The sequence below is a fragment of the Topomyia yanbarensis genome, chromosome 3 (assembly GCF_030247195.1).
Source record: "Topomyia yanbarensis strain Yona2022 chromosome 3, ASM3024719v1, whole genome shotgun sequence".
Taxonomy (NCBI): domain Eukaryota; kingdom Metazoa; phylum Arthropoda; class Insecta; order Diptera; family Culicidae; genus Topomyia; species Topomyia yanbarensis.
This window is the reverse complement of record NC_080672.1, coordinates 7449489-7468491: the sequence shown is the minus strand read 5'-3', so window position 1 is coordinate 7468491 and position 19003 is coordinate 7449489.

Here is a 19003-nt window from a genome sequence, read left to right as displayed (position 1 = left end):
AATACGGTAAAAGGTCTTTATACTTTCAACCGTTTTCCCCAAGGAGCTTCTTCTAGCGCTTCTAGGCTCTATTCCAACAGGCCATGGAGCAGATCCTGAAGGGACTTGATGGTGTCTGTTGTTACCTTGATGACGACCTCATAACAGGGAAAACCTTTCAAGAATGCTATGACAAATTGGTTCTAGTCCTGGAAAGACTTGCCAATGCAAATGTGCGTGTTAATTATAAAAAGTGTAAATTTTTCGTAGAATCCTTACCTTACGGAATTCGTTTGGATTAAAACCGTGATGATTTTTTGGAGATCTATTGAATGATCGTCTAGTTTCAAGTTTTTCAGTACTATGTGATTAGTATCACATCGATCATTCAATTGATCTTCAAAAATTCAGCTCAGATTTAATCAAGTAAATTTAGGTGCTGGAAGAGCGAAGAAACCCTGAACATTGGTGAGATCGTTTTAAATTATTTTTGTTATTGCTTTGATTTATCCGAATCTATTGCCTATCCTAAATACATACCGGAACAAACAATTTATTCTGAAAGTGCGAAGAAATTGCATGTATCCAAATGCTATACGGATTCATTCGGGCGGGACTCATTGCATGTGAAGGCGACCTCAAAATGTACGTGTATAAACAGGTATTCTTGAAATAGGTCGTTGGATGTGCAATAGAGCTATCACCTTCTATCTATAGGACTAAACATGTTTGCATTTAAGTAATAAATCATATAGGTAAATAGACGCAGACAGCTTTCTCCCATAAAAGCACTACCGACCAGTTGTAGATGGATTGAATAAACACGCACACACACACACAGTGAAATGTTCCGTCTTCCATTTGGATACCACACATGATGTATGTTGAGCCTGACAATTTATTGTCAGGTAGGTATATGAAATAATTCATCATGCGTATTATTTTATTTTGCTGATAGATGAGAGCTTCTTATTGTTTATTCTGAAGCTTGACTTCTAAGGCTTGCTTGGGAATGATACAAGTGAATTAGTATCCCGAGCAAACATTCTTTGTTGGTTCAAACCTTAAGTAAGGCTGCGTTACTAATAATAATGAATTACTTGCCAAACATAATTTCGGTGGAAAGGATATCGTAAAAATACGAGAGGAAATAAAAAAAATTAAATTGTTTTGTGATCAATTTTCCACCCATTGTGTTGGTGTTGGTTTCTGATGAGGCGAAGCCGAAACGCAACACAGTATGAATATTTGCAAAGAATGAACAAATTTTTGAAAATTTCACATGCAAAAATTCACTTGGCATTGCTGACTTGCTCTTATACTTGTCACCCACATAATAGATATAGAACGAGTATGAAAATAAACACACATGTATGTGCCTTCTCGAATAACATTTGTACTGATGGTTGCAAGCTTTATCGCCCCTTTTCAGACTATGCTTCATATGAAACGCTTCCCCACGTCTGCTGCTACTCGGGCATAACTGTGATGTTCGTGGCGGGCTAAATGTAGCGGGATACAAAGCTACTGGCAGACTGTTTCAATTCGGTATGCTTTCGTTGTATTGAATTTTCGAGCACTTCACAAATAAAAACTTACACTCACTGGTGTTTGTCGATAAGTCCAAAGGAAATCAACTAGAATGGCGTGCGTTTAAGGTTTCTATATAAGATAGATTTGGCTCAATAAGACTGACATTCAATCATCAAATTGGTGGGGCTAGTTGCATTGCAGTGACTGTTCCGAAAATATTATCAGAAAATATAGAATTAATGCTCGTGGCACTATAATTGGATGCATGTAGACAACTAGTAAATGTCTGCGTTGAAAAAAAAATGGCCTGTTTCAGTCCCAATATATTTTTTGCTGTACTTCCTGGCCAAGCCTCATAATTTTTTCGCGAAATTCGAGTGCTGATTCAATCTTGTTAATATGAATCTTTCCTCACAATTTTTCCAAGCAACCAGAGTTAGTGGGTGTAAGGTGTAAGTCTAGAGAAAATACAAGCTATCAAAGTAATCCGCTTTTCCGCCCGATGGCAGCACTTTTCGCTTTCGCCCAAAGTTTCGTACTCGAAAAATGCCTTAGTTGTATGTGTGTGTGTTTCAATGACTTGAATAAATTTGTAATGCTTTTATGCTCTAGGAGGGTGAACGAAGCAAAGCGGAAACGGACTGTGAAAAGTCATTTCGTTTCTATTCCGAATTTTACTGGGTGCTATTAAAATCATAAAATAAAGGTAGTTTGCCTAGATCTCAGGTAATTGTAATTAGAAGCAATAGCAAGTAAAAGTAGCTTACCATTATAATTGTGTTATTTAGGCCTTGTACAAAAACAAAAAAAAATGTTTGAAAAGATTTGAAGAACTACCTACGTCCAGTAATTGTAATTAAACAAAAAAAGGAATTATTTGGTCAAACTTTAATAATCAAAAAAAAATTGAGTGGTCCTTTCGAAAAATGCATATTACTCCTTCTACCCAACGAAAGCTTTCTCACTGTTTTACCAAAACTTAACAACGTTTGTAATGTTCCATTCATCTCAAATGTTTTCTTGTTAGGCCTGTTCAGAAAATACACAATTTAACACTTTCTATTTAGATCGTTATTTTCAGAAGTCAGTTCTTAAAAATTTCCCGGTGCGAGCAATATAATTCAGTACATTTTTAATTCTGTAGCGAGCACCTCTTGCCTCTCACCGGTTCACATTCATTGCTTTAAATTATTCACTTACGTCCCGCCGGAAACAAACCAATCGTCCGTTAAATCGATGTCAACAACTAGCCACTTCCAACCAGCTAAAGTTAATGGACGAGTGTCATACCAAATGGTGCACCATCCATCGGGGAAAAAACCCATTCCACCGTTCCGCCCTGACTAGATGAAACTATCAAGATTTGATGCACGCCTCCAACAAGCTAAAACGGTTTCACGACGGATCTTGGCACTGCACCAGCAACGGATCCACGGTTTTAATTGATTACATACATTCGTAGTACACACATCGGTAGGTAGGTAGGTATATTATAAAATGTTTCCTCGTATCGTATTTTATTCCACGGCTACTGCGATCGTTGGAATGTTTTCGGAGAAGGATTTAGTTCGATGTAAGCAGTTACAGCCACCCACTTACGCCTACTACGATTTTCCGTCGTCCGTCGCTAGTTCCAGTGAGGGGAAAGACACTCCACGCCATGCCAATAGGAGAAATGGGAAATTTGTGAATGTTCACACTTCACTGCTTAGTTGAGTGGCACACATTTCATTGCCAAGTATCGTAGCGCCGTACTTACTTTAAAACTATATCCGAAGATTGGTGTTGTCTCTAGCACGATGGTAGTAGTCTGGAGTGTGTGCCAGATGTAGCTCAATTCGGGGATAATGAATATAAAATAGTTATGATTGCGGTTGGTTGCATCGAAGATGGTCGCAGCGGGCGAGTTAACATACGTTTTGTAGTTTATGTTCAAATTTGAATGAGTATAGCATTGAAGATACCACTTGTGAGCATTTCAGTTGAAAGATGATCCCGATGCCTATTTTAACATGATACCATTTTGCGACACCCCAAAAACGGATTTTAAGGTAGCCCTATACACAGCGCAAATTCGTTAGTTCGTTTTATGTCAAATATACTTTGACTATTGAGTAGGCAATAAATAAAAATGTGAGCAGTTATATTCTAGACTCCCTTCCATTCTCTTTTGACAGCCTAACTAGTAAATCAAATGCGTTAGTTGGGGTGAAGTCGTGACCTAACTAACGAATCTGCGCTGTAGCGCTAGTATAAATGCATAGGTAGAAAGTAATTTACTCGAAATTCTAATACTATGTAAAAAACGCAGAACAGAAAACAAAATTTCCAAATATTGAATTAGCCCATAAGTGTTTTTTGTTCAATGCGTTTATTTGAAACGACATTTGCGAAAGCCTTTTACGTCGAAGTTTCTTTTTGTACGTAGCATGTTCCAAAAATTCTAAAGACTAATTTTAATTATTATCATAATAGTAATTTGTCTGAAACTAACACTATAATAAATATCATCAATTTAATGTCGCTCCACGCCGACGATTGCATGTAAAAATAGTAAGCACATCGGCGTGACGCGGGCGCGCCGCCGATTTTCACCTGAAATCGGCGGCGCGACGCGCCTCTCGGTGAATGATTAGCCTATGATGATAGTATGGACGAATTTCGCGCCAAATCGTATTCAGAGTTGGCAGCACCCTCTCAGATTTTAATGAAACTTTCTGTACATGAAGACTTTGTCACAAAAAGCCACTTTGCATATTTTGTTTTTCCAAAAATGATCTAGACTGTCTTTTGAAAAGGGCCAAACTTTTACCATTTTTTTTTTCAAATGACTTTAGTCAAAAAATGACAAATCCTACAAAAAATGTTGTAGGAGGGGTTTTCACTAAATTAGTCAAATTTTCGAATAAAAATATTGAAAAAATTCTTCATTGACTCCTACACTGAAAAAAATCGATTTTGAAAATTTAAAGTCGATTTACAAAAAAATCCATTTTTGATTTGGATGAAATTTTGTTCCAAGATAGATAATTATGTTCCCTACCTACCGTCAAAAATTCAAGTTGGGCACTTTTTAGAAAAAAAAAGTTATTTGAAAAAAACTTTTCCTTGTCCAAACAGATTTTTTTTCTTCAGTGTATTTTTCTCGAAAACTAAACCAATGAAAGTCATAATCATCTCAGAATCCAATAAAACTCAGTTTGTGAGAAGATATTGTCTAATTTAGCAACTAAGCATATTTTTATTAAGGGGTTAACTACTTTTTCATTTTTCATGAAATTGAATTTTTTTTATTACTTTATCTGAAAGTACAACTCCTTGCGAATGGTTTCCTAAATTTTTATAAAGATCTAAGAAATAGATCGAAAGTTACAGCGCTTCCAAGCGCGCTTTGTCTACCAAGAGCAGTGGTAATTTAAAATTTTAAACTCGATTTTCTCGAAAAACTACACGATTACCGAAAAATTACTTAATCAATTTTCTTATTTTTTTTTCAATTGATCGTAATTGATTCCTTTTTTAATCATAAATTTTAGTTTCATGGATAGGAATTTTTTAATACAATTTTTAGAGCTTAAAACAGCGATTTTTTACTGAAAACGTTCTCGAATGCAGGAAAAAATTATTATTTATTCAACTAATCGTTAAAGTACGAGGAATACTCATATACTAATAAAAAAATGTGAGTTTTGGGTTTTTAGATGATCTATTGGTCTCCAATCGTGATCACCGCAAACCTCTTACATAAAAACGGGTTTCGGGGAAAAAGCCATACCTCCGCCAATTACCAATTTATTTTTATAAACTTATGCTTGTACTACCAAAATATTATAAGTTTGATGTAATGAATTCATTCCTTTATTTCTTTACTCAAATTCAAACTTTCTTGACATTTTTATCACTAAAAGGTATGTAACCCCTAATCAAGAATCCCATTTAAATGAGTTTATGTCGTTAAACAAATATTCCATTATTACTTTTTTAGTTTCTTGTTTAGTGCTGAGGAAGAATTAGAGAAAGAAATAACCACCACAACATTATGTATTGAATTTTACATAATTATTTATTTATTTTTATATTTTACATTTGTCTTAAAACTATCTTCATGCATGCTATTTTGTATTATTTCTACACAAGGAAAATATTTTTGGTTCATCTTCTGAATTAGAATACCTTTTCATCTCTACTTTGCCCCCAGGAATAGGCACAAAACTGTGGAATTTTTGAATTCCAGATATTGTTTTGGCGTTATTATACATATCATAGAGTTCTTCTGACATTTTGTTACACTGTTCAGTGAATATGAAGCAGAAAATTAATTTAGTGATATTTTTATCAGTTTGTTCAACTGTCCAGTTATATAACTCTTAGGGACTTGTTATGGTATTTCCATAGTCGCGAGCAAGACTAGCTTTTTGCCATTCGCTTGAGAGTTCCAGCAATAAATAGCATCACAGGGTCCTTTTCCGTGGGATGCTGCAACAAAATGTCATTCTTCGCTTAAGGTTGGATACAATCGACAAAAATCGAAAACGAAAAGAGCAGTTTTTTTTCCACACCGAGTGTTAGATCTTCATAAAAATCAATCAGCAGTACTGTAACAACATTTTACATAAGCTGATTGATTTTTATGAAGATCTAACACTCGGTGTGGAAAAAACTGCTTTTTTTCGTTTTCGATTTTGGCCCATTCTCTCGCCAACCTTAACTCATACTTTGACTGGAATCTACACAAGCTTGCAAAGTTTTTCTTATTTTTGTATTGTGCTGCTGCTCCATCAGACATAAAATAAATTTTAGAATTTTTTTTTCAATTGTTTCATAAAATTTATCAGTTTCGAGAGGAATAAATGAACTGCAGTCTTCAAGTCTTCCAGTCTTCTTGTCTTCCAGTCTTCCGATCTTCCAGTCTTCAATCAAGTTTGTTTTGAATATATACCAAATTCGTTACTGATACATTTGCATGTATCAGGCAACTAGCAGCTGGGAAAATGGATTCTGAGATGATCATGACTTTCATTGTGCCCAACATGAATTTTTGACGGTAGGTAGGGAACATAATTATCTATCTTGAAACAAAATTTCATCCTAATCAAAAATGGTTTTTTTTTTTGTAAATCAACTTTAAATTTTTAAAATCGATTTTTTTCAGTGTAGGAGTCAATGAAGAATTTTTTCTATATTTTTATTGGAAATTTTGACTAATTTTGTGAAAACCACTCCTACAACATTTTTTGCAGGATTTGTCATTTTTAGACAAAAGTCATTTGAAAAAAATTGGTAAAAATGTTTGGCCCTTTTCAAAAGACAGTCTAGATCATTTTTGGAAAAACAAAATATGCAAAGTTGCTTTTTGTGACAAAGTCTTCATGTATAGAAAGTTTCATTAAAATCTGAGAGGGTGCTGCCAACATTTGTTCGAGTTGGCGCGAAATTCGTCTATGAGGGAGACGAATATAATAAAATTTTGACAGACACTGTTTTCAAAACACGATACATCCTTGTTTTTTCACGCGGTTTTTTGCGCGGATTTTCCAATTAACGCGGTTCTTTACGCGGATTTTCCAATTAACGCGGTTTTTGCAAAAATATTCTAAGTCCTTTTGAAAGCAAAAGACTTAGAAGATTTTCTGAAAGATGGAAGAGACGGGTCCTCAAGACTCCTTATGGCCCACACCCCAACAATATGGATATTTTCGGAATGGACTTGACGAGTAGGAGACAAAGATCCATGTTTAACGCCATTTTGAATTCCAAGATGGCGACTTCCTGGTTAGCCACATTCACTATATCCCAGTCAACATGAGTATTTTTGGAATAATCTTAACAAGTAGATTCCAAAAATTGATTTTTGACGCCATTTTTAAATCCAAGATGGCGATTTCCGATTTAGCGAAATTCGTTATAACCCAATCAATATGGGTATTTTTGGAAGTTGTTTTAATTAAACAGTTGAATTTACTTAAATTTAAGCAATATGTTTAATTTGAATAAATTCAAACCCCCAACTCACACCACTCTTTCTTCTCTCTCTCTCTTCCGTTCTCACCGCACTCTTCTGGATGAACACATAAAAATATTTCGCATTTTGCTGGTTTATGATTAGATTTTATATTTGAGGGTGATTTAGATGATTGCCCAGATTTTCCATGCGGGAATTTCGGTATACCGGAAGTCGCCATCTAGAATTTTAAAATGACGCCAAACATCGACGTTTGTCTGCTACTCGTCAAAACCATTCCGTAAATACTCATGTTGATTGAGTTGTAGAGAATCTCGCTAAGCCGGAATTCGCCATCTGGGATTTGAAAATGGCGCCAAAAATCAATTTTTCATGAAAAACCTTGCGGGAAGGTGCAGATTTACTTATTTCTGGCACCTAATCGTCAAGACCATTCCGAAAATATCCATATTGATTGAGTTATAGCGAATTTCGCTAAACCGGAAATCGCCATCTTTGATTTAAAAATGGCGTCAAAAATCAATTTCTGGCACCTACTCTTCAAGACCATTCCAATCATATTGTTGGGGTGTGGGTCATAAAGTCTTGCAGGCCCGTCTCTTCCATCTTTCCGAAAATCTTCTAAGTCTTTTGCATTCAAAAGGACTTAGAATATTTTTTGCAAAAACCGTGTCAATTGTGAAATCCGCGCAAAATAAAAACTATTAATATTTGTAACTCTTCTACTGTGTATCCCGGTAAAGCTCAGTAGCAAGAGCCCCCTTGAACTGGGTCTCAGGGTCGGCTTACTACTGGGTAATCGGAGGGGTTTCGCGAACAACTGTGCAGGGTACTATCACTTAACTAAACTGTGGGTTATGAAATTGGCAATTGAATCCGAAAGGTAAACTTAAAAAACTTTTTTTTATTAAAATGAATTTAACTTTAACTAATTCGCTTTTTATTGAACTATAGCTAGTGTGTGTGTGGCTTGTGGGTTTTTACCGGTACGTACCGCTGCTGTTGCTGGAAGCTGTTGGTGGTTCGGGGCCGTCCTGCGAGCGCTCGCGAGGCTGCTGCTGACGACGATGGGGTTCGGGAACTGGTGACAATGGTGGCTACGGTGGTTCTTGACGGCGTTGGTGGAGTCTAGTGGCGGCTGCTGGCGTCTTCCCTCATTGACGAGTATCGACAGGCCCAGGACGATACCGGAGTAACCGTGCCGAGAGGGGTAAGTCCTCCTTAGCGGTTATGGCCCAAGGCCAGAGGACGATCGCTGGTCTTTGACGGGTTAGACGTAGCAAGCATCCAGGGCTCGCTAGGCCGAATCGTGTGCTGAATAAACGGTTGTAATCACACCTCACTGATCGTTTAACTTAAACATAGTTATAGACATAGACTCACTTCACTTTTAAGGTGTTAAGCACACGAACGCCAGATTACTTATCATCTTTGGTGGGCTCATCAAGCAGTCCATAAGTCTTAGATGGCGAAGCATTTTGGCGGTTTTCCACGGCTTTCTGGGGCGAACTTTGGGAGTGTCGCGCTACCATTTTTCACCTGCCGTATAACAGATTTCCTCTCCCTTTCATTATCTGTTATACGGTTTGGTGTTCGTTCGTTTTGCCACCCACTTGTACCCACAGTGTTGTTTTTAGTGTGTTGACAATTTATGTGTTTATTCTTATCCTACTAATCCTAATTTTAACAAATAACAAATAACTTTTAGTATTTACATTTTATTACTACTAACCCTACTAACAATTAACCCTTATATTATTTAGAAACGTGACAGTACATTAATCATTTAGGCACATACTTAAAATAAACAGAGGACTTTGTAACAAACGGTGACAAATTCTTCATTTCACTCTGCATTTAAAAGGACTTAGATTTTTTTTTTCAGAAAAAGTCTAAGTCTTTTGCATTCAAAAGGACAATATTTTTGCAAAAACCGCATTAATTGCGAAATCCGTGCAAAAAAAGTTCAAAAAATATTCTAAGTCTTTTGCTGAGAGTTTTTTACGCGGATTTGCGAATTAACGCGGTTTTTTACGCGGATTTTCCAATTTACGCGTTTTTTTACGCGGTTATTTTTACGCGGTACGTATCCCCCGCGGAAATAAACCTGGGTGTAGATAAGTTCCATGTATGGAGGATCGCGATAAGCCGGGATATCTCTAACAGGAACATGGATTGATCTTCCTCGGACTTGTATAGAATCTACTAATTGGAATATGGCTTCACAATATTCAGTGCATGACCAAACAATATGCTCAATGTCGTGGTAACCCTCTCCACAAGCACAATGATTACCCTCTGCTAGCCCAATACGGCGGAGATGCGCATCTCCAATTACATAGACATCACACGGATAAAGTCCCAACTTACATCCAACTCTTTGAACCATGCTTTCGTTGATGTGCTTTAGGGATAATTGAGTGTAGCCATCGTCCTAGATCTTCATTGTCCCAAGATGTTTTGCCAGTCTGCACTTGTCCTCTGACGAGGAGCGCTATAAAATTCATTGAAAGCGTCATATATTTCACCATCTAGTGCACCAATCTTGGCTAAATTATCAGCTTTCTTACTGTCCGCAATAGAGCAATGGACGTGAAATCACAGTAGGTTGAATTGATTACATTTTCTTGTTAGGTTACACAGAAATTCTCGTATCATCCCCAAAAACAACGGATCGTGATTATCAACTTTCATTAAGTGTAGAGCTGCGAATGTACTGAGGCTATCAGTGAGGATAGCATGCTCAAAGCTGGAAAATTATATTGCTTGCTGCAAGTTCTTCACGAACTATAGCATCGACATCTTCGCCTGCGAAGTCAAGATTGATGGTGTAGTTATCGGTAAGAGTTTGGCGTGGACTACTGCAGCACGTAATTGACTGCTTTAGTCTCCTCTTACTTCACCGGATATAAGTACTGGATTGTATACTTAAGAATTCACTATTAACCACGGCGATGGAATGAAATTAGATGGTGTCCACTAGGAGGCTGATAACAGTCAATTGTCATTCCCCGGACAAAACCAGCTTAGAGATCGTTTAGCATCCAACGGGTTGAAATATCTCGACTAAGTATCGATCCACTACGTTCCTACTCCTACATCGTATGAAACGACTCAAAACAGAAGTTTTTAAGCCAAAGTTTACCTACTGGCTGGAACTAAAATATTCCAATCGCACAAAAGTGTTAGTTGACGTTTATTTCTTCGCAAATCGTCGGTTTCAAATGATAGTCATGCCCTTAACACCTATTTCAGAATTCGCCATAGGCGATATTAAGTCAACATGTTTGGTATGTCCAAGTTGCTGTACAATTGAGGCTGCTGATGAAATATGTAGTGCTCTGGTCGATCATTTTTAGAGCAGCACAAATTAATCATCACCATAAACGTACAGCAACTATGAATCTATCCTGCTCACCCTGTACATGAAATAAAAATTCCATAGCTTTGGTTCAAGAACCGTATTCCCATAAAGGATACTGGCAGTTTATACTGGTATTGTTTTATCAATATCCCAATGCCTCATCGCGATGATCGGTAGCTTCGCGATCAAATCGTTCAAAGAGCATTAGACAACCAAGCGGAATTATACTAGCGACAGAAAAATATCTTAGGAAGGTCAGGATGGCATTGAACCAATTCAAGCGTCTCAGATTTCGGTTTAAGTTTCAATTTGTTTTGAGTAGAACCAATTTGGGACTACAAGTATACAACGTTCGAAAGGGGCAGAACCGTAGCGATAAATAGAACATAGTCAGCAAATCTGTATCTCGCAACTAGCCAGTGGCAAGCGTTCTGCAGACGTGGAAAAATTATTCAGGTTTTCAGCATATTGGGGACCCTCAGCGGACAAATCTAAAATAGTAAACCACTTCCACTTCCTCTGCTGGTAGTAGACGCGCTTAGGCAGAGCTACCACGAATCGTTCGAGTATACCAACATGTTTGATCGCAAAAGGAGACTTGTCCCCTCTTTTCCGTAAGAACCGACCGGCTCTGACATGACTGACTTTTTGACCGGTTTCTTTGTGGAATATTCCGACACCAAAAAAATCGAAACTAAAACTTTGAAGTTTTTGATGATTTCAAGGGATCGGATGGGAATTCGGCAGGCAAAATATAAGGAAAAAGGCTAATATAAGTAGCAGAGTATGGAACGAGATATTGGAAGAAAGTACAGGACAAGAAATAGAATTATGCAATGAACATGATTTCATCCCCTTACCAAACCCACCTACGGAGCAAGAAATAGCAGACATAATCAGAATAGCATGTAATGGCAAGTCACCGGGATCAGATCATGTTTATGCAGAATATATTAAATTTGCAGATGAAGATTCTTTAAAAATGATATCTGAAATTCTAAAGAAAGTTTACATATCGAACAAATTCTCAACTGAATGGAACAAGTCAATTCAAATACCAATCCCAAAGAAAACTGAAGCATCACAGGCCGATCATTTCAGAAGGATTTCTCTTTGTAATGTAGCTTACAAGATCTATGCAAGATGGATAGCTAAGCAATTAGTTAAATATGCTGGGGAACCAGGACTACATCAAGCAGCGTTCACAAGGAATAGATCAACCGACGACCACATAGCTAGGCGAATAATGGAAGAAAATTGGAACACAGGGGAAACATTATTCGTTCTAGCGTTAGACATTAAAAAAGCTTTCGATACCGTAAAACTGCAAAGCCTCAAAGGAATTTTAATTAGATTAGGAGTAACAACAAGATTAGTAGACAGAATTTTGACATGTATTAAAGGAGAGGTAACGAGAGTTCTATGGCAAAATCAGTTTTCAAAAGAAGTTAAGCGCGGCAAGGGAATTAAACAAGGATGTCCATTATCTCCACTTTTGTTTAATTTAATTATGCAGGATGTATTACAAAAAGTAGCTACAGAACTGCCGGAGGTGAAATTGATGGATATGGGCTGTCTTCTGTTGCCTCTAATCATGGCTTTTGCAGATGATCTCTTGATAATTTGCAAAAGCAAAAAACAGCTTGAGAGAATAATGGACATTCTGGAAAAATCGTTTATAGAGGTAGGGCTAGAGATAAATAATGAAAAAAGCCAAATTATGATTCGCCTTCCCAATAATAAATCAAAATTACCAGAAGAGGTTGTTTTGAATAGAAAATCATTTAAAGTTAGCGAAAACATAAAATATTCAGGAGCTTGTTTGACTGCAACCTTGAACAGGAAACTAACAAATAGACAAAGATGCAGAAATGCGGTTAAGGCTTCTAGGTTTATTTTAGATTTCTGTGAAAAGTTTCATCCATCGTGGGATTTAGGGAAACTGATATACAAAACAGTGATTGCACCTTCTATGCTTTATGGTACTAAAGTAGCGGTTCTTACAAAAAAGAGTAGAATTGCATTAGGAGAGTACGAGAAATTAATATTAAGAAATATATACAATCACTGCAGAAAACCAGTTGGACTCAAGTTCAATACAAGAAAGCTTCTAGACGGTAGAACTATAAATAGAAGAGTTAGAGTAGGAAGGATTAATTATTATGGTCACATTCTTCGCAGAGCAGAGGACCATCCACTACGCAAGGCTATGAAACTGAAATTTAGAAACAAAAAAGAAGGTAGACCAAGTTTAACAAGTCCCGCTTTAGAAATATCCATTTCCACCATTAGTTCACCACTATATGAAGAAGCTTTAGCTGTGAATCGTCGTCGCAAAACTGATCTAGTAGCTCTACGCCACTCACTGTTGCTGATTGACTGGAGTGTACTACTTGATCAAGTGGATGTAGATGTTGCAGTTGATCTCTATAATCGGTTACTCCTTGACTGTGTTAAAAAATCTGTTCCAAATTATCAACCTCCCAGGAAGCCTCCCTGGTCGAACGCGTACACAAATCGACGATGCCCTATTCTCAAGCGCTTTTTCGTAATAGCCAGTAATGAGTACCGCTGTTATAATAAACTGCTCGACAAAGGATATGTGAACCGCATCCAACAAAACTTACGACGAAATCCGAAGGGCTTCTGGACTTTTGTTAATACGAAGAGGAAGGAAACGGGTCATCCGTCTAGGATGGTCTACAATGGCGAAGTAGCGACTACGACGGCGACAAAGTGTTCTCTATTTGCCAGTTACTTCTCGAGTGTCTTCACTACTGATGCGCCAACTGCCATCGAGCTCGAAAACGCGTCCCGTGATGTTCCCGTTGCACAGTGGTCCCAAATTGAAAAAAGACGGTCATAACTATTTTCTGGTTCCCAGTTACGTTTTTGTGCTTCGGTGTCTTCAGAAAAGTTTCATAAAATTTGTTTGCGCATATTTTGAGATAGGCACCTTAATTCTCATTAAGGTGGTATAACAAGTTTTGAGTATCTTTTTTTTATTAAATAATCAAAAAAAAAAATTCTTCTTTTAACTTATACAGTAATTCATTTGGAGTAACTTTGCTGAAGAAATTGTTTATCGATATATTTTTCAATGCAAGATATAACTGTGTGATTAAAATTGTACTCTAAAATCAAGTTTTTTAAGTTTTCTTCACAGGATCAGATTTAATCACTTAGGTATGTTCTAGAAAGTTTTAGATATCATCAAAACACACAACTTTTGTGAACACACCAATGGTCTTTGGCGTAAAATTTAGGATATAAAAACATATTTCAGTTAAAAAATAGGGTTTTTCTGCATCATTTTGTGTTTGAACCGGCAACTTCCGGAAGCCAATTTTTGGATATGTTTTACAATATAGTACAACCTTGCATTTGAAAAAAAACTGGAGTCCTATCTTGAAAGATTTGTATCTGAGCTCAATCAACATTCACACGAAAAACGCATTGTATTCTATCTCGCCATCTTAGATTAATCCCTGAAACAGAGAAAACGCGTACACTAAGTCGACAGCATGCAAATCAATGCATACCCCCAGCACCATGTCGACAATTAGCTTAAATTTCAATGGTTTTTTCTTTTGATTATGTATTCCTGTTAAAAATTGGAAAAAAATACACGAATGTTTGAAAGTTTCATAAGGAACATTATATTATTAGTACCGCAAATTATTGTACACAGCAGAAATAATAAGTCAATTACTCTCATAATCGTCACTGCACTCCACTTCATCTATCGATAAATCTGGTTCGTTACTGATCTCCAACGCAGTTTCTTTCAATAACTCCTTTGCTTCAGCAGGTAACGCTTTTATTTTTTTTGAAGACGCTTTACGCATGCTAGAAATAAGGGGGTCGGACGAAACTAGCAATCTAAAAAAACGTCTTCCATTGTTTTGGACCTGCTACATTTTCGGCTAAAATCTCGACGGAACTTCTTGATATATTTGTTGCAAGCCTCCTGGGCCTCTTCAGACATTTGTCCTATCGGCAACAAGGAAGACTCTATGATTTGGGCTCCATGTATCAAGATTTTGTGTACACTAGTGGGCATGTAGTACCATGGATAAAGTTCGACAAATCTTCGTGCAGTTTCCAGAGCATACGCCTCAAACTTCACAATGTGTATATCCAAACCACATGCAATTACCCGCAGAATCACATAAAACCTGTCGATTAAATTCTGGTCTATTCCCGTGATGGATGCAGAAACTTGCGCGTTTTCGAAAAATCGGCGCGCTGTGTTACCGTCATTTGTGCTTCCATACCCCTGCTTTGGTATATCTACTAGAAGTCCCAATTGCTGCTTAAAATGAAATTGAATTTCCTTTTTGCGTTTCTCCATTCTAGCTTTTTCGTCCTTGCAGCGACATTGCCATTTCTTGACATCTAGTCTATAAGAAATATGCAATAAGCACTCAAAGAACCGAATCCAGGCATGTAACGACGAAATTCCAAATTCTAAGTTTTCGGAGACTACTGGCTTTTTCAACATTTGATCAATTCGATTAAACTGACTAGAAGTTGAACCGCAGAGAAAACAACGTTGAGAAGAATTTGTGTTAGTCAATGAATTACAAACCTTGCCGTCTATCATTGTTAATGAAATTTTAAATGAAACGTTTATTCGTTTGCCATTTACAATCGTTTGAAAAGGCATCAATTTTTTCTCTTGATCTTTTATATCATCGACTTCTGTTCTTGTTGCTTCAGCTGTTTCATGCAAAAATTGTAATCTTATCGGCCTGCAGAATCGAGGAGATGAAGGGCTAGGATTTTTCCACAGTACTGTGTTCTTGCTAACAGATTTATCTGCGTAAATGAGCTGCAAAGGCACCAAGCTAGTGACAAACATGTTGGCATCAGTTTTAGATCCGTCATCGTCAGAAAATTTTTGTTTAAATGTACTTTGTCCAGAAGTACCATCACAACCCCATTTGCAGAGTAATTCAAGATTATTTACGCTATCTGATTGGAGACATTCGATAAAATTTACTCGCACTAACAACAAGCGTTCGACTGTATGATCCAGTAATGGTTGTAATTTAACTTCGGCGCTCGACTCATTGACAATAATTCCCGAAGGTGAAGGATAACATTTTTTTTAGCTTCTAGGACTTGTTTATAAGGTGGATACAAAACACAATTTTTTCCAAGACTGACAGATCGTATGCTATTGTACTGGTTTTTGGAAAAATTATTGTCAATCATGAGGGCAACAGCTTCGTTACCAGAAAGAGTTGATTCAGGCTTCTGTTTGAGGTATTCTTTGTACTTAAGGACTTTTGATGGGCTCCCGGTTGCAATATCTTTTATCAAATTGGCTGCATCCACCTTATTTTCGGCTCTTAGACTCATTTGCGCGGCATAACATAACTCTTCAGAATCGTAATGTTTCCGAAGACTTTCAGTCCGTCTCCGCTTAGCTCGATCACTCAATTCTTGGAAAGAAGATCCTGATAAGGGACGACCAGTACTCCCTGCCGAAGACCTTGCGCAGGAGTCGTTAGTGCGCAAGTCGTCGTCGTTGGCGACACTGTCACTAGTAAAAACAACTTCTGATTTGAGCCATTCAGCATTTTGATTAAAGAAATCGCGTTCCGTTCTGTGACTATCATTCCACTTCTTTTTAAGATCAGAAATTAAAATTCGTAGATTTTTTTTACACTCTGCGGATAATGTGTATGGAATGCCGCCGAGCTGTTCGGAAAGCGAACGCTCGATAACCACAAAACAGCTATCAGTACCTTTACCGATACATTTTTTAATGAGCTGGAAAAATTCTTTCCGAGTGAAAAGATCTCGTTGTCTGCTACCATGCTTAGCATCTGAAAATAAAGTTACCGGTATCTATCTTGTCGAGAAAAACTGATGTATGTTAAACAAAGCAAAAAATTCACAACATAATCCTTATAATAACAATCACTGTACCATGAGCATTTTTGAATGTGTTTACACATTACAAACAAAAATATCTCTCATTTTCCAATTGGTGGCTAGTTTTCAGATATGTTTTACATATTATAATTTTGTATGAGAAACCGAAAACCGGGCTAATGCATCAATTCATGTCAAACTTAATATGATTCGACAATTAAAAAAAACTGTTAATTGTCAATCAATATGATATACGTTTCGTATTTCATTCATACAATATATGAAAGTACTCACATTCGCTGGAATAATCCATATTCTTCCGGTAGAAAAAAAAACAAAATCCTTTCGGTAAACTTTTTCTATTTTTTCGCAACGCGCTCACGTTTCGACCTGTTCGACGTTTGTGACTCTGGCAGGGTTGCGGGATGGCATGCACATATGTCATATTTATATTACACTGAGAAATAAATATATGCAGAGTTAGCGTTCCTTTTATTGACGTCTCTTTTATTCTGCTGTGATTTTTATGCATCTTCTAGAATATACTTTTAGTAAGCATTCAATAAGAGGATAGACCGAATATGCACATTGCTTAAAATTTACAGCATAAGAAACGAAAAGCAGATAGAAAAGTATGCTATCGTTGAATGAAAAAGTTCTGCGTGTAAGTTAGCATGCTGGTGCCAGTATTCCACATGCTAGCAGCACCGTGTAAACCCTTTCCTAATACTAAAAAAATATGGAGTAGCCGAATTTTATATTGACAATAAGTGGTGGCTGATAAATCTAAGATGACGAGATAGAAGACAATGCGTTTTTCGTGTGACTGTTGATTGAGCTCAGATACAAATCTTTCAAGATAGGACTCCAGTTTTTTTTCAAATGCAAGGTTGTACTATATTGTAAAACATATCCAAAAATTGGCTTCCGGAAGTTGCCGGTTCAAACACAAAATGATGCAGAAAAACCCTATTTTTTAACTGAAATATGTTTTTATATCCTAAATTTTACGCCAAAGACCATTGGTGTGTTCACAAAAGTTGTGTGTTTTGATGATATCTAAAACTTTCTAGAACATACCTAAATGATTAAATCTGATCCTGTGAAGAAAACTTAAAAAACTTGATTTTAGAGTACAATTTTAATCACACAGTTATATCTTGCATTGAAAAATATATCGATAAACAATTTCTTCAGCAAAGTTACTCCAAATGAATTACTATATAAGTTAAAAGAAGAAATTTTTTTTTTGATTATTTAATAAAAAAAAGATACTCAAAACTTGTTATACCACCTTAATGAGAATTAAGGTGCCTATCTCAAAATATGCGCAAACAAATTTTATGAAACTTTTCAGAAGACACCGAAGCACAAAAACGTAACTGGGAGCCAGAAAATAGTTATGACCGTCTTTTTTCAATTTGGGACCACTGTGGTTGGTGCGGTGGATATGGATGTATTCACCATTTCAGAACAATCGGTTCTCTCTGCAATACAAAAAACGAAATCGTCGTATGCTCCAGGACTAAGTGCAATGCCTTCAGCTGTTCTGAAAAAATGTTCGGATATTTTAGCGAATTCACTGACGCACCTTTTCAATGTGTCATTTCAGCAGCAAAAATTCCCCGATGATTGGAAGTGTTCAGTCATGTTTCCGGTACACAAGAAAGGTGACAAAGGCAACATCGAGCCAAAAATTTTCGAATCACTTGTCAACGAGGTGCTGTTCTCTGCTAGTAAACATTACATAAGCACTTGTCAGCACGGATTCTTTCCCGGTCGATCGGTGGAGACGAACCTGGTCTCCTTCACATCCTTTTGTACGGAACAAATGTCCAAACAACTGCAGGTGGACACGATCTACACAGATCTTAAGGCTGCTTTCGACACTGTTAACCATGAGATACTGCTAACGAAGCTTGATAAACTTGGATGCACTGCCCGATTCTGCCGTTGGCTTCGATCATACCTGGTTCACCGTAAAGTCGTTGTTCAAATTGGTGACAATGAATCTGAGTCCTTTTCCAACCATTTTGGAGTTCCTCAAGGTAGCACACTTGGTCCGCTACTGTTTTCACTGTTCGTGAATGATGTGGCTTTCGTCTTAATGCGTGGAGGGAAACTGTTCTTCGCCGATGACTTGAAAATATTTCTAATTATAAGGAAAGAAGCCGATTGCCGTGAGCTACAGTATCTCGTTGATACCTTTTATAGTTGGTGTAAAAGAAACATGATGGTTCTAAGTGTTGCTAAATGCTTTGTTATCAGCTTCCATCGAA